General features: G+C 39.8%; 1 protein-coding gene across 1 annotated transcript in view; it reads right to left on the minus strand.

Annotated features, from left to right (window-relative positions):
- Slc26a5 (solute carrier family 26 member 5) overlaps nt 1-8,252 on the minus strand; it is a 50,282-nt gene extending 42,030 nt beyond the window's left edge. The window contains exons 1-2 of the mRNA XM_046464139.1: nt 8,160-8,252; nt 4,810-4,927 (exon numbers count right to left, since the gene is read on the minus strand). The gene's annotated coding sequence lies outside the window, so the exon portion shown is untranslated. The remainder of the gene's footprint in view (nt 1-4,809; nt 4,928-8,159) is intronic.
- Nucleotides 8,253-11,522: the final 3,270 nt, after the last annotated feature.

Below are 11,522 nucleotides of genomic sequence, written 5' to 3' on the forward strand. Positions count from 1 at the left end.
CTCAATTTACTTTATTTTGAAGAGCTTGCTATGTAGCATTTTGATCACATTGGTATTGAATACCTATAGAAGTCTCTGGGAATAATCAGTAAAACAGAGACCAGGATGCATTATATCTCTGGGAATAATCAGTAAAACAGAGACCTGAGAAATGATCTTATAATTGCAAAAATTGGAGGTCATGAATTTATAAAACAAGGTTTTGTTGTAGAGATCACCATTACACAATTTTAGGGACAAATAGTTTCCTGAAATGTAAATATGTATTGATTAATATATCACTTGTAGGCTGAAGTATCCTCAGAAATGAAGAAGGTAGCTCTGGAAGACAATGTTAAATATCTCCAAGTGGCTTTTGTAAAAATGGAGATATTGGTGTCAAGAATGCATGGGAAGATGTGGAATAAAATATTTTCATAGTATGTGGGAATGAAAAATATTTTAAGATCAATATTTCTTTTGTTACATGATTCCACGTACATATGCATAGCTATTTTAAAACAGAGAGTTGACTGTTTTATAAACAACTCTAACATTTTATTTATTCAGGTTGTCAGAAGTAATATTTGAAGCTTCTCACTGAGAAAACAGGGATTACCTTATAATAGCATTGTCTTATATTCTGCCTGACACAATGATATATTAACAGATATGCTGGTCTGAGATCATCTTTGCTTTCTTGGGCTAAATTCAACTGGATCATGTCTATGTATTTTTATAATACTGCTAAGTTCAGTTTGCCATTGTTTATTTCGGGTTTGTCCATCAGTTCAGAAGTGCAAATGTGGTTGGTGATTATTCTCTGTCATGTTTTGTTGTGTTGATGAGAGTCACTTAATAAAATAATTTGAATGGGTTAAAAAAATATTTTTAATCTTCAATGGTGGAAATGAATACTGGTTTTTAAGGAAACAATGGGCAGACCCAAAACAGAGAGGCTAACCTCAACCCCAAAACAACACAACACTGTGTGTCTGTTCTGCAGTATGAATGATTTGTACAAATTCGTTAAATTTATCTCATGAAATAACCTGATGGGTTTTATTCTTTAGCAATTAGGAGCACATTCCTTAAAACAGGAAGGGCCAGCCTTATCTTCAGGGAACAAGAAAGGAAGAAAAGGGAGAGTGGAGCCCACTCCATAGTCAGTCCTGGGGAAAAAGGAACTTCAAAGGAAATACTGAGAAAAGTCCAGTTTGGTGGGGGCGAAAATAAAAGCTAAGGGAATGCTTAGAGGCAGTAACACAGAGGGAACAGAACACAGGACTGCTATTATTTTGATCAAACAGCAGGAAACCTTATCTTCACATCATCCCTTAGGAATCCCACTGACAGGCTGGGGCTGGGGCTCAGTGCACTTGCCTAGCATGTGTGAGGCAATGAGTTCAAATCTCAGCACTGCATATAAAAAATAAATTAAATAAAGGTCCATTGAGAACTTAGGAAAACAAAACAAAACAAAAGAATCCCACTGACAAGGCACTACAAGGCCCTAGATGCTCTTCAGCCATCCTCCCAAACTCCTGTCCACAACTGCTCCTTTCTTGGCTGACTTTAAAAAATTTCCCACTACCTCTCACCTTGTCCCTGGGCTCCAGCCACAGGGACCTCTCTTGCTGCTCTCTAACTGTGTCAGGCACACCTGACTCAGGGGCTCTGTCTGGAACTCTACTCCCAGATAGCTTCATAATCTTTTCCTTTACCACCTCTGTTCTAGCTCCATATCACTTACTCACAGGAAGCTTTCTGTGAGCATTGATTAAAAAATTGTACTACGAGTCCACCACTGCTTTTTCCCCAGCTTTGCCTTAGCATTTTCATCATATAACCTATATTACATTTTATTTCTTTATTTTGTCTTCCCTCCTCTATTCATGAGACTGGAAGCTACAGGAAAATGGCATTAGAATTCATTAAATATTTGTTGAATGAATGAGTGAATCAAGGCAGAAGGAAAGAGAGGAAGAAATGAAAAACCCTGCTACCTTTGGAGACTGTTGTTAAGAGTGCTCAATAAAACAGGGACTAGTTAAGAAATTCTATCATTTATCATTATTTTACATTTCATTGTTTTGAGGAACTAAATCAGTAGATGAATGGATTAAAAAATGTGGCATATATACACAATGGAATATTACTCAGCAATAAAAGAGAATAAAATCATGGCATTTGCAGGTAAATGGATGGCTGTGGAGAAGATAATGCTAAGTGAAGTTACCCAATCCCAAAAAAACAAATGGTGAATGTTTTCTCTGATATAAGTGACTGACTCATAGTGGGGTAGGGAGAGGGAGCATGGGAGGAATAGAGGAACTCTAGATAGGGCAGAGGGGTAGGAGAGGAAGGGAGGGGGCGGGGGTTAGCACTGATGGTGGAATGTGATGGACATGACATTCAATTCATTCATCTTCATTCAATTCATGAAGACATGAATTGGTGTGAACATACTTTATATATAAACAGAGATATGAAAAATTGTGTTCTATATGTGTAATAAGAATTGTGATGCATTGTGCTGTCATATATTTAAAAAATAAAAGCAATTAAAAAATTAAAAAAGTTAGATGCATTGGAGAACAAATGTTTATATGTAAACATATTAATGAGTCTTTGAGTTTAGCAAATTTTTCATCATTGTTAAGGTTATGGTGACGAATCCATCTTTTCCTAGTGCCTTTATTCCTACCTTAATTCATTTTAAGAATCGGGCAAAGAATAAATTATGAAATCATAAAACAGCACGTGCCAATACCATAAAATCTTTGGGAACAATGATCAGTGAGAAAGACATAAAATCAATGCAATGCTAGAATTTTATTTATGCATTTTTTTTAATGGCAATGGGTAAACCAGCTCTAGGTGGCTGGCAAGGTGGAGGCTGAGCTGGTTCTGTAGGTATGCACTGGATTTTTAAAATCAGGGATGGGCAGCTCCTCTGAGATACAAAGGCAAAGAACTCCACTGCTGGTAGCTTTCCACTCCAGAAAAAAGTATTCTCCAACAAATACTAATATTAAAATATCATTTAGTATTCAATCAGGCCCTGGTATTGGTGAACACTAGCTTATATCAAGTGTGTGGGGGTCACCAGCTCACCCTTGGAGCTACCATTCAACACACTGCATATGGAAGACTGCAGGGAACAAGCAGGAATCAAGGGCCAGAAGCCCACGTTCACCAACACAGAGCAAATAGGATATGATGATTTGCCTACATCACAGAAAGCTTGAAAACAAGTTTGTAGCAGATTAACCCAAAGAGAAGTTCAATATAGTTCCCTGTAATGCACGTGCCTCTTACCCTGGCTTAATCCTTCCCATTTTTTGTCAACTCATGTCCTTCTCTCTGACATGCCTTTGAGGTATTTTCAGATATGTAGAAGGAGAAACAAAGAGCAGGAAAGACAAAGATCATGGATTTACACTTTAATAACTTATATCTTTATAGCAAGAATAGTTTTCTAAGTATGAGCATCTATAGAGGTTTCAATGTAACCACAACAAGATTAGGCCCTGAACAAGTAAGTAAACAATGTGCTCTTTTTTTTCTCTCTCCCAGTTCTGGTAACTGGATAGTCTGATTACTTGAGAAGGTTTGAGGATCTTAGCTCACATTTCAGCTACAATCAAGGTGATCATCCTTATCCCTTGTTGACACCTTTCTTCCCTACCCCAACAAGTCACAGATCACTTCTAGGAGACAATTTCAAGAGGCTATTAAACGCTGGACTGGATACCTAGAAAAGAGATGTAATCGTCCCAGGGGGACTTTTGGAACAGAGGATCATTTTAGATAGGCAGAGTTACATCCAATTCAGCCCATCAAAATGCACCAGGAGCTGAAAACTCAAAGCACTCTGGGTGGTGAAAAGGAGCAGTCCCTTCTCTGAACTCACTGAAATGTCTTGGTCTGGACTGCTGCTTACAGGGCATAATTCAGGCTTGGTTACCCTGAGTGTAGGTAATGCAAGGGTGACATAATATGTAACAGATTTTTTTGGGTCTGCTTTCTGTCCTAAGATTACAGAATCTCAGAATTGGTTCTTTGTGATTATTTAACCCAGTGATTCTGTATCTTGACTGGATATTATTATTTCCTAGAGGAACTTTTAAAAGATGTCTGGGCCTACCTTAGTCCAATTAAATCAAAATCTTTTTTTTTTTTTCCAAGTAAACTTTCAGGTGATGAAAGCATAATAGGCCTACATATTAGTAGCTAAGAAACACAGGTACCATATGTCAGCCTACTTTTTTTTAGAGACAGAGCGTCACTGAGTGTCACCATTGCTGAGGCTGGCTTTGAACTTGCAATCCTGCTGTCTCAGCCTCCTGAGTCACTGGGATTACAGGTGTGTGTCACCTCGCCCAGCTGCCAGCCTACTTTTATACATAGCAAAACCAAGGTCCAAAGAATTTAACTGACTTGCCCAAGATCATATGCCTAGCTACCCATGCCTAGAAGGGCCTGGATTAAAGCCATGATCTCCATGAATTTAAACATCCGATAAACATCTACCAATAATATTCTAGACTTGATTACCAGTCACAAATTGCCAGTCAAGAATAAGGTCAACCAAGTCTGGTTGATATCTAAGTTATATATCAGGATCAGTTAAGCTGATCCTGACCTAAGTTCAAAGGTGAGGATAAGGTATGAGGATTTTGGCATTCTCTTTTATATTTTTCTTCCAAATAGTGGTGTATGAATCACACCTCTGGAGATTTAAGGATCCCTTTGATCTAGATTAAATTTGTCACTACCTATGTCCCACTGTCTCATTTTACTAGTTCCAGGAGGCCCTTTACTTACCCAGATCCAATGTGCAGTACAAGAGGCAGGGGACAGAATCCCCAGCTGGGAGCTCAGTGCAGTTCAGTGAAACCTTGATTAGTGGGGCTGAGAGTTGAAGGGACAGCTTACTCCTTCCCTGGGTAAAGAAGAAAGAGAGTTAACACAGCAACTGCTGGTTTGTTCTTAGAAGTCATGCCTAAATGTTCATTGATTTCTAATTCCTAATTCCAACCCACTCCAAGATACAGCTACTGTTATCACAGTGGTTTACATAGACTTTAATACTTACAAAATAAATACAAATTGAATAAATAAATAAACAGACAAATAAATCTTCCTAAAGGTGAACTGCTATGGTTTGAGGGAGATGGACTCCTTGATTTTTTAATTCAACCATTCCCATACTTAGTAAGTCAAGGGTAGAAAATCATGTGTGAGAAACTGTTCCCCCAAATAGGACACTAGTACTGGGAACAAATCTTAGAACTACTTTTCTTGAGAAAAGCAAGAAAAATTTAAAAATAAAGCTAGGTATAGTGAGCACATCCCTGCAACTCCAGAGGCTGAGGCATGAGGATCACAAGTTTGAGGCCAGCTGGGCAACTTAGCAAAAACTTTCAAAATAAAAACAAAAAGTGCTGGGGATGCAGCTCAGTGGTAGAGTGTCCCTGGGTTCAATCCCTGGCACTCAAAACAGCAAAATACAAAAAGTGAGAATGGTATAATATTCAAGAAAAAGAGCTGATCTTTTAAATATCAATTAAAATAGCAATTAAAAATTAATATAATTAAAGTGTCTTTAGTCTTTCACAGATAATCCAGAACACTTACACAAGAGGCCAGGTATTTATTTCATGTGTAAGTAGAATAATACACTCAGTTTGTGGATTTATCCACATGCCTCTTCATTCTCATTTTCCTCTATCTATCTGCCCTCTTATAAAGCAAGATCTATTAACCCTGATATGAGGAATCCTCTGAAAGGTGTCCAACATTTTGAATAGGTGTGCATTTTTTTCTGGAGATGAAATCCCTACTTTTTGCTAGATTTTGAAAAAGACCTGTCTATTCTCTCAAAGTCCCCTACAATAAAATTGGTTTTCAAAGGTTGAGTTGAGCAGTAGATAATAATATTCATCATTCTTGGTACCTAAAATGAAAGATTTTATGAAATTGTCCTCTGGAACTACTGTCCAAAAGAAGAATTAAAAGATTCAATGAAATTGGGTCCATTCTCCAAAAGAATGGACTTAGATAAAAGATGGTTTGGGAGGTCCCAGAGGATTAAAGTTATCCATGTTTATTCTGTCTTCCTTCATATAAGATTTTACTAGTTTGAAAGCAAAAGAAAGGAAAACCATCATTTCATCACTTTTCTTGTTGATTTTAACTGTATTAATTTAATGGTAATTCAAACACCAGGAGAAATGGATGTGTCTTCTTATTTATATTTCTGAGAAAACTGCTTACTTTGGAATTAACTAAAATGCAGACTAGCTGCTACTATAAAATAAAATGCCCACCAGAAGACATGCAAGGCATTGAAAATGAGATGAAAACTCAACTGATTTTGATTTTCAATCAAACTGGTGCTACAAACCTGTATCAGCCCACTGTTTTAATTAGAAATTTCCCCAATCTTTCAATCTTCATTTCTTAGCCACGTGCCTTTTACACAGATAGCACTCACATACTTACTGGATTGAGTAAATTCTTTTGGTATCGCTCATAAATTAATGAGGAACCTGTAACTCTGTATAGTTTCAGAGTAGTTAAAGAGAGAGAGAAAAAAGAAATGCTATGCAACAGAACTGGGACCTCAGGTGTTACTTAACAAACTAGAACACTTTCCAACAGTGCACTTGATATCAGCCATAGCAACCCTACCCAGGAATTCTTTACCCTAAGTTTTTTTCTAATGCAAATTAGTTTGAATTTCGTTTTCCTCCCTCTTGTCCCTTCTGGTACAAAACAATAGGACCCTACAGCAATTGGATCACCTGGCAAAAAGTATCTCAGCTAGGGCTGCAGCACAGAGGTAGTGCTAGTAGGTGCAAGGCCCTGAGTTCAATTCCCAGCACCACAAGAAAAATTTAAAAAGGTCTTTCAAATTTCATTTCCAAAAGGAAATGTGCATTTCCTATTGCATATTTCAAACCCCATTCCATTTTCATTCTGGGTTAGGCCCTAAGCTAACTTTAGTAAATACGTTTAAATATAATGCACATTGTTCCCAGTTTTCAAATAAGATAAAGCAGAATCTCAGCAACCCCTCCAAACTTTTCCATTTTTTGTTGCTGCTGTTGACAAGAGTCTTCATTAAGTTTTTTAAAAATTCTAGACTCTAGATCAGCCCACCGTATTCATCACACCAGGAAAAGAATCTCCCCCTCCTCACAATGTATCTGGTGGTGGCCTTCTCCACAGCAGTAGATCCTTGCAGTTTTTTAAAGTCCACTGAGAATGTCCGGCTTGTCTCCTTGGGGGTCCGGTCCCCAGTACGTACCCAACCAGGCATAATCAATACAAGTAAATTGGTTTCCTGATAACTGCCTTTGCTACCTTCAAACACTCAGAGCCACTATTATGGTAGAGCACCTGCTACAAGGAGGGCAATGAATTTTTAGGCAGGAAACCAATACCAACTTTCAGGGCATATTTTTTTTTTTTAGCATATTAGTCGAAGCAAGGGGTCAAGCAGTGTCGTGTGATGTGCGGAGGGGCCCGGTCTCAAACCGGTTTACCCTCCGTGGATTGCCCAGGGAGTCAAATGCCAGTAGAACCCATTCTGACACAGCCCGAGGCAGCGCTGGGCTCCAGAGAGAAGGCTAAATAAAGGAATCGCTGAACGTTTTTTGTTTTGTTAAACTGGATTTTGTTACAAACAGGCTAGAACTAAGAGGGACTCGATTCTGGCCACAGCAGGGCAAGTATGAAGTATGACAATATTTTGGAAGCAAGGGTCAGGGCGCATGAGAAATTAGGAACACGAAACTGTAAACAGCGAAGAGCTGGGTTAGAACCAAAGGGACTTCGAGGGGCAAACGTCTAGTAAAAATCTCTCCGCAGCAGCTGCAGAGGGTAAAGGAACCAGTTAGGGAAAGCAAGGGAAAGCACATCCTGAGACTTTATCCCCGCAAGGTGTGGGCAAGTCAAATTTGTGGGCTATTAGTTTTAGAGGAGTGAGAAAGGCCTGAAGGTAAAGCCCGAGGCAGAGGGACAGACCCACTAGGAGAGGCGGTGACCGCCAGAGCCCAGGTCGGGTGGGCATCAGTGGAGTCAGCGCTCGGAGCCCGTTCCCCCCAGGGCGCAGAGCCCGAGGTACCCTAGCGAGCTCCCCCGACCCGCGGCCGCCCGCGCACACTCACCGGCCGGCGCTGCCCGGGGCTGCCCTGGGCGGAGCCGCCGCTGCCGCCTGGACGCCGCGCCGCTGCCTCCCGGTGCGGCTCTAGGAGGAGGCGCCGGCCGGTCAGGGAAGGCGCGGCGCGCAGCAGCGCTCCGAGTAACCCGAGCCGTCCCGCCCCGCCTCGGAGCCGGGACCGCGCGCAGCCCGCCCCTCCGAAGGCCAGCCCCAGAGCCCGCGGTCACCGCCGCGCCCCGCCGGACCCTAGGGCTCTGGGCTCCCCTGTTCCCCAGACGTCTCCTGGAACACTTTAGTCGACAGGCCAAGAGGAGTTACTGAGGCGAGACCCGCTTTCACCCCTTATCGCCCATGAATTTCTCAAGATGGGATTCCTGTAGCCTTGGGGTGAAAAGTAAAAGGCAAATTTAGAGGTCAGGCTCAAGAAAGCTCAGTACGCGAGCAATAATATTCAAGTGCAAAACATTGCTCCATTGCTTATTATTTGAATGAAAACATTCAAACATTTAAAAAGACAGTCATTGTGGAGATATAAGCATAGGAACATTCTAAAACTTAGAAAATACTCAGTGGAAAAAAAATGTATTTTTTTTTCCCTTTAAAACAAGCTTTGGTGAGCTGTCTTTGATTAACAATTTACTTACAAGTACTGACTATCGTGCAACAAGGCAATGGTTGATAGGTTACTTTGCAGGCATTTGAGTTAGAATTTACAAAACAAACAAACAAAAAAAACCCTTTATTTTTTGTTTTTTAATGTAAATTAACCAACCTGTTACTCCGGAGAAAGGAATATAAACAGAAGGAAGATGAGGAACGGAAAGGAAAAAAAAAAGGGGGGGGGGAGAAAAGAGGAAGGAAGGAAGGAAGCAGCCTGTTTTGTTTCTGACAGCTGGGATTCAGGAGAGCACCGCTGCCAAAGTGCCAGGATCCAGGAAGGTGAGGGTAGAAAACTATTTCAGACACTTTCTTCTGGTTTTATCGTTTTGCAAAAATTATATCTGGCTCATAAGGAACACTTTTTTGTTTCTGCTTTGTGCATTTCTGTGCGTGTACCCTGTAGTGACACAGGTGATGAGCTAGCTATTTGGCAGCCGGGTTTAAAACCAAAAACCCCGCCTAGAGACACCAATGACTGATGACCAGGGTACCTCACCGGCAGAGAACAGAGGCCAGACTCAGCCCCAGGTGCTCTATTTCAGAGAGAGGGGGCCGCAAATTCCTTCTGTATACCACTGGAGGGCACTGTTTTCAAGGATTCAAGTGCACTGCGTGTCCTGTGCTCAGAAGCGACTGTTTTATCTGGGCGCTTGTGTAGAACTGAGTTTGCTTTTCTCCAGTTTTTTGAACATCTCTGAACAAATCCTAACAGGGAGAATTACTAAGGAGTAGTTGAGCTCCTCGGCATGCATTTCTGGTATCTTTCATTTGCCACTTATCCTTTGTTAACTTGAGATTACCTTGTCACCTACACGTCCTGTAGCTCAATACCTCTTAAACAACTAGCATATGAATCACCTGTAGACCCCGTTAAAAATGCCCAGTTTGATTTAGTAGGTCTGAACTGGTTCCTGAGTCAGGCATCTCCAACAAGCTACTGAATGAGGCTGATGCACTATTGGAGGACCCAACTTTTGAGTAGCAACATTGTAGAGATGGTTTACAGAACACTTGGGGAGCCAGGGGGCGGGGGTGGCTCTCAGGTTCCTATTATAATCACAATAATAGAAACAGTGTTAACTTGTGCAGGGCTTACCTATACTAAGTACTGTTCTAAGCACTTAATCTGTTAACTCATATTACCACAACTTTGTGAGTTAGGCACAGCTATTATTTCTAGTTCAGGGATGAGTTCACTTTAAGTTTTAGTCCCCCCCTACCCCTAACTCGTTCCCATCGTTGATGGCTTACTTCTACTCTTCAAGCCTGTAGAACATGAATATGATTTAAAAAGTGAAAACTGCACAAAAAACACACTCGGAGAAGTGCATTTCTTCCGGAATTCCACCCATTCTACTCAGTCCTCTGAGTAAACAACTTCACGGTTTTCTGGTTTGTCTTTCCTGTGTTTCTTTGGTAAAGCTAAATGATCCATGTGTATCCTTCCCCAGCTTCTTTCTCACACAAAAGGAGACAAGCTCTACATGCTTTTTTTTCACTTCTTTCATGTACCAGTATCTTAGGAAGTGCACTCCATGTCACCTCACAGAGATCTTCCTCATTGTTTTTTACAGCTGCATGGGCCATCAAATACACATTCCATTGTGTGGTTCCATAGTGTGTTGAAATAGTAGCTGGCTTATGTTTGGACATTTATGTGGTTTCCAGTTACAAATGATGCTGCAATTAAGAAACTTTTACATGTATATTTTCATATTTTTGGCTGTATATCTTTAGGGTAAATCCTTAGAAGTGAGGTTGCTGTTTTCTGGGTTACAAATCAATGTGTATATAGTGATTAAAAGATTTTTTTTAAGCTATTGCCATAGTCCTTTCCTTAGAGCTTATATCATTTTACTTTTCAACATTTTACACAGCAACATATTAGTGTCTGTGTTCCACAAGCTTTCTAAGCTTCTATTGTCAAGCTTTTGAATTTTGCAATCTGATGGGTAAGAAATACTATCTCAATGAGGTTTAATTATTTACATTTCTATTATAATAAGTGAAGTTGAACATACTTTTGTATATTTAAGGGCCATTTTTATGTGTTTTTATTAATGATATATTTATCATTAATAAAATGATTTTTATTGCTCATTTTTATATAGATTTTTTGGTTTCCTTTTGTCTTCAATTTTAAAAGATCTTTGTATGTTAGGGATATCAGCTCTTTATCTGTGATGTGTATTCCAAATATATTCTCTCAATTTATCATTTGTATTTTGACTTTAAAACATTATTTTTGTTGACAGGGATAGCTGTCATTATTTAAAACATGTTCTTGTAATACACATATGTAATTCAATTGCAATTACTTAATTCTCATAGTAGTTCCATGAGTAGATATTATTTCTTTCATTTTACAAACAGCAGTCCAATATTAAATGATTTGCCCAAAGATCTAATGATAATAATATAATTTATGGAATGCTTATATTTTTTAATACTTATTTTTTAGTTGTAGTTGGACACAATGCCTTTATTTCACTAATTTATTTATATGTGGTGCTGAGGATCGAACCCAGGTCTTGCACATGCAAGGCCAGTGCTCTATCACTGAGCCACAACCCCAGCCTGCGGAATGCTTCTATGTTTACTTATTGTTTTTACAACTGTTACTTTTTAAAACACTATGTGAGCTGGGCATGGTGGCACACACCTGTAATACCAGTGGCTTGGGAGGCTGAAGCAGGAGGATTGCGAGTTC

This window comes from Marmota monax, unplaced genomic scaffold (genome assembly GCF_021218885.2).
Source record: "Marmota monax isolate L192 unplaced genomic scaffold, Marmota_monax_Labrador192_F-V1.1 WCK01_AAM20220418_F8-fsc00065, whole genome shotgun sequence".
In the NCBI taxonomy this organism is placed as follows: domain Eukaryota; kingdom Metazoa; phylum Chordata; class Mammalia; order Rodentia; family Sciuridae; genus Marmota; species Marmota monax.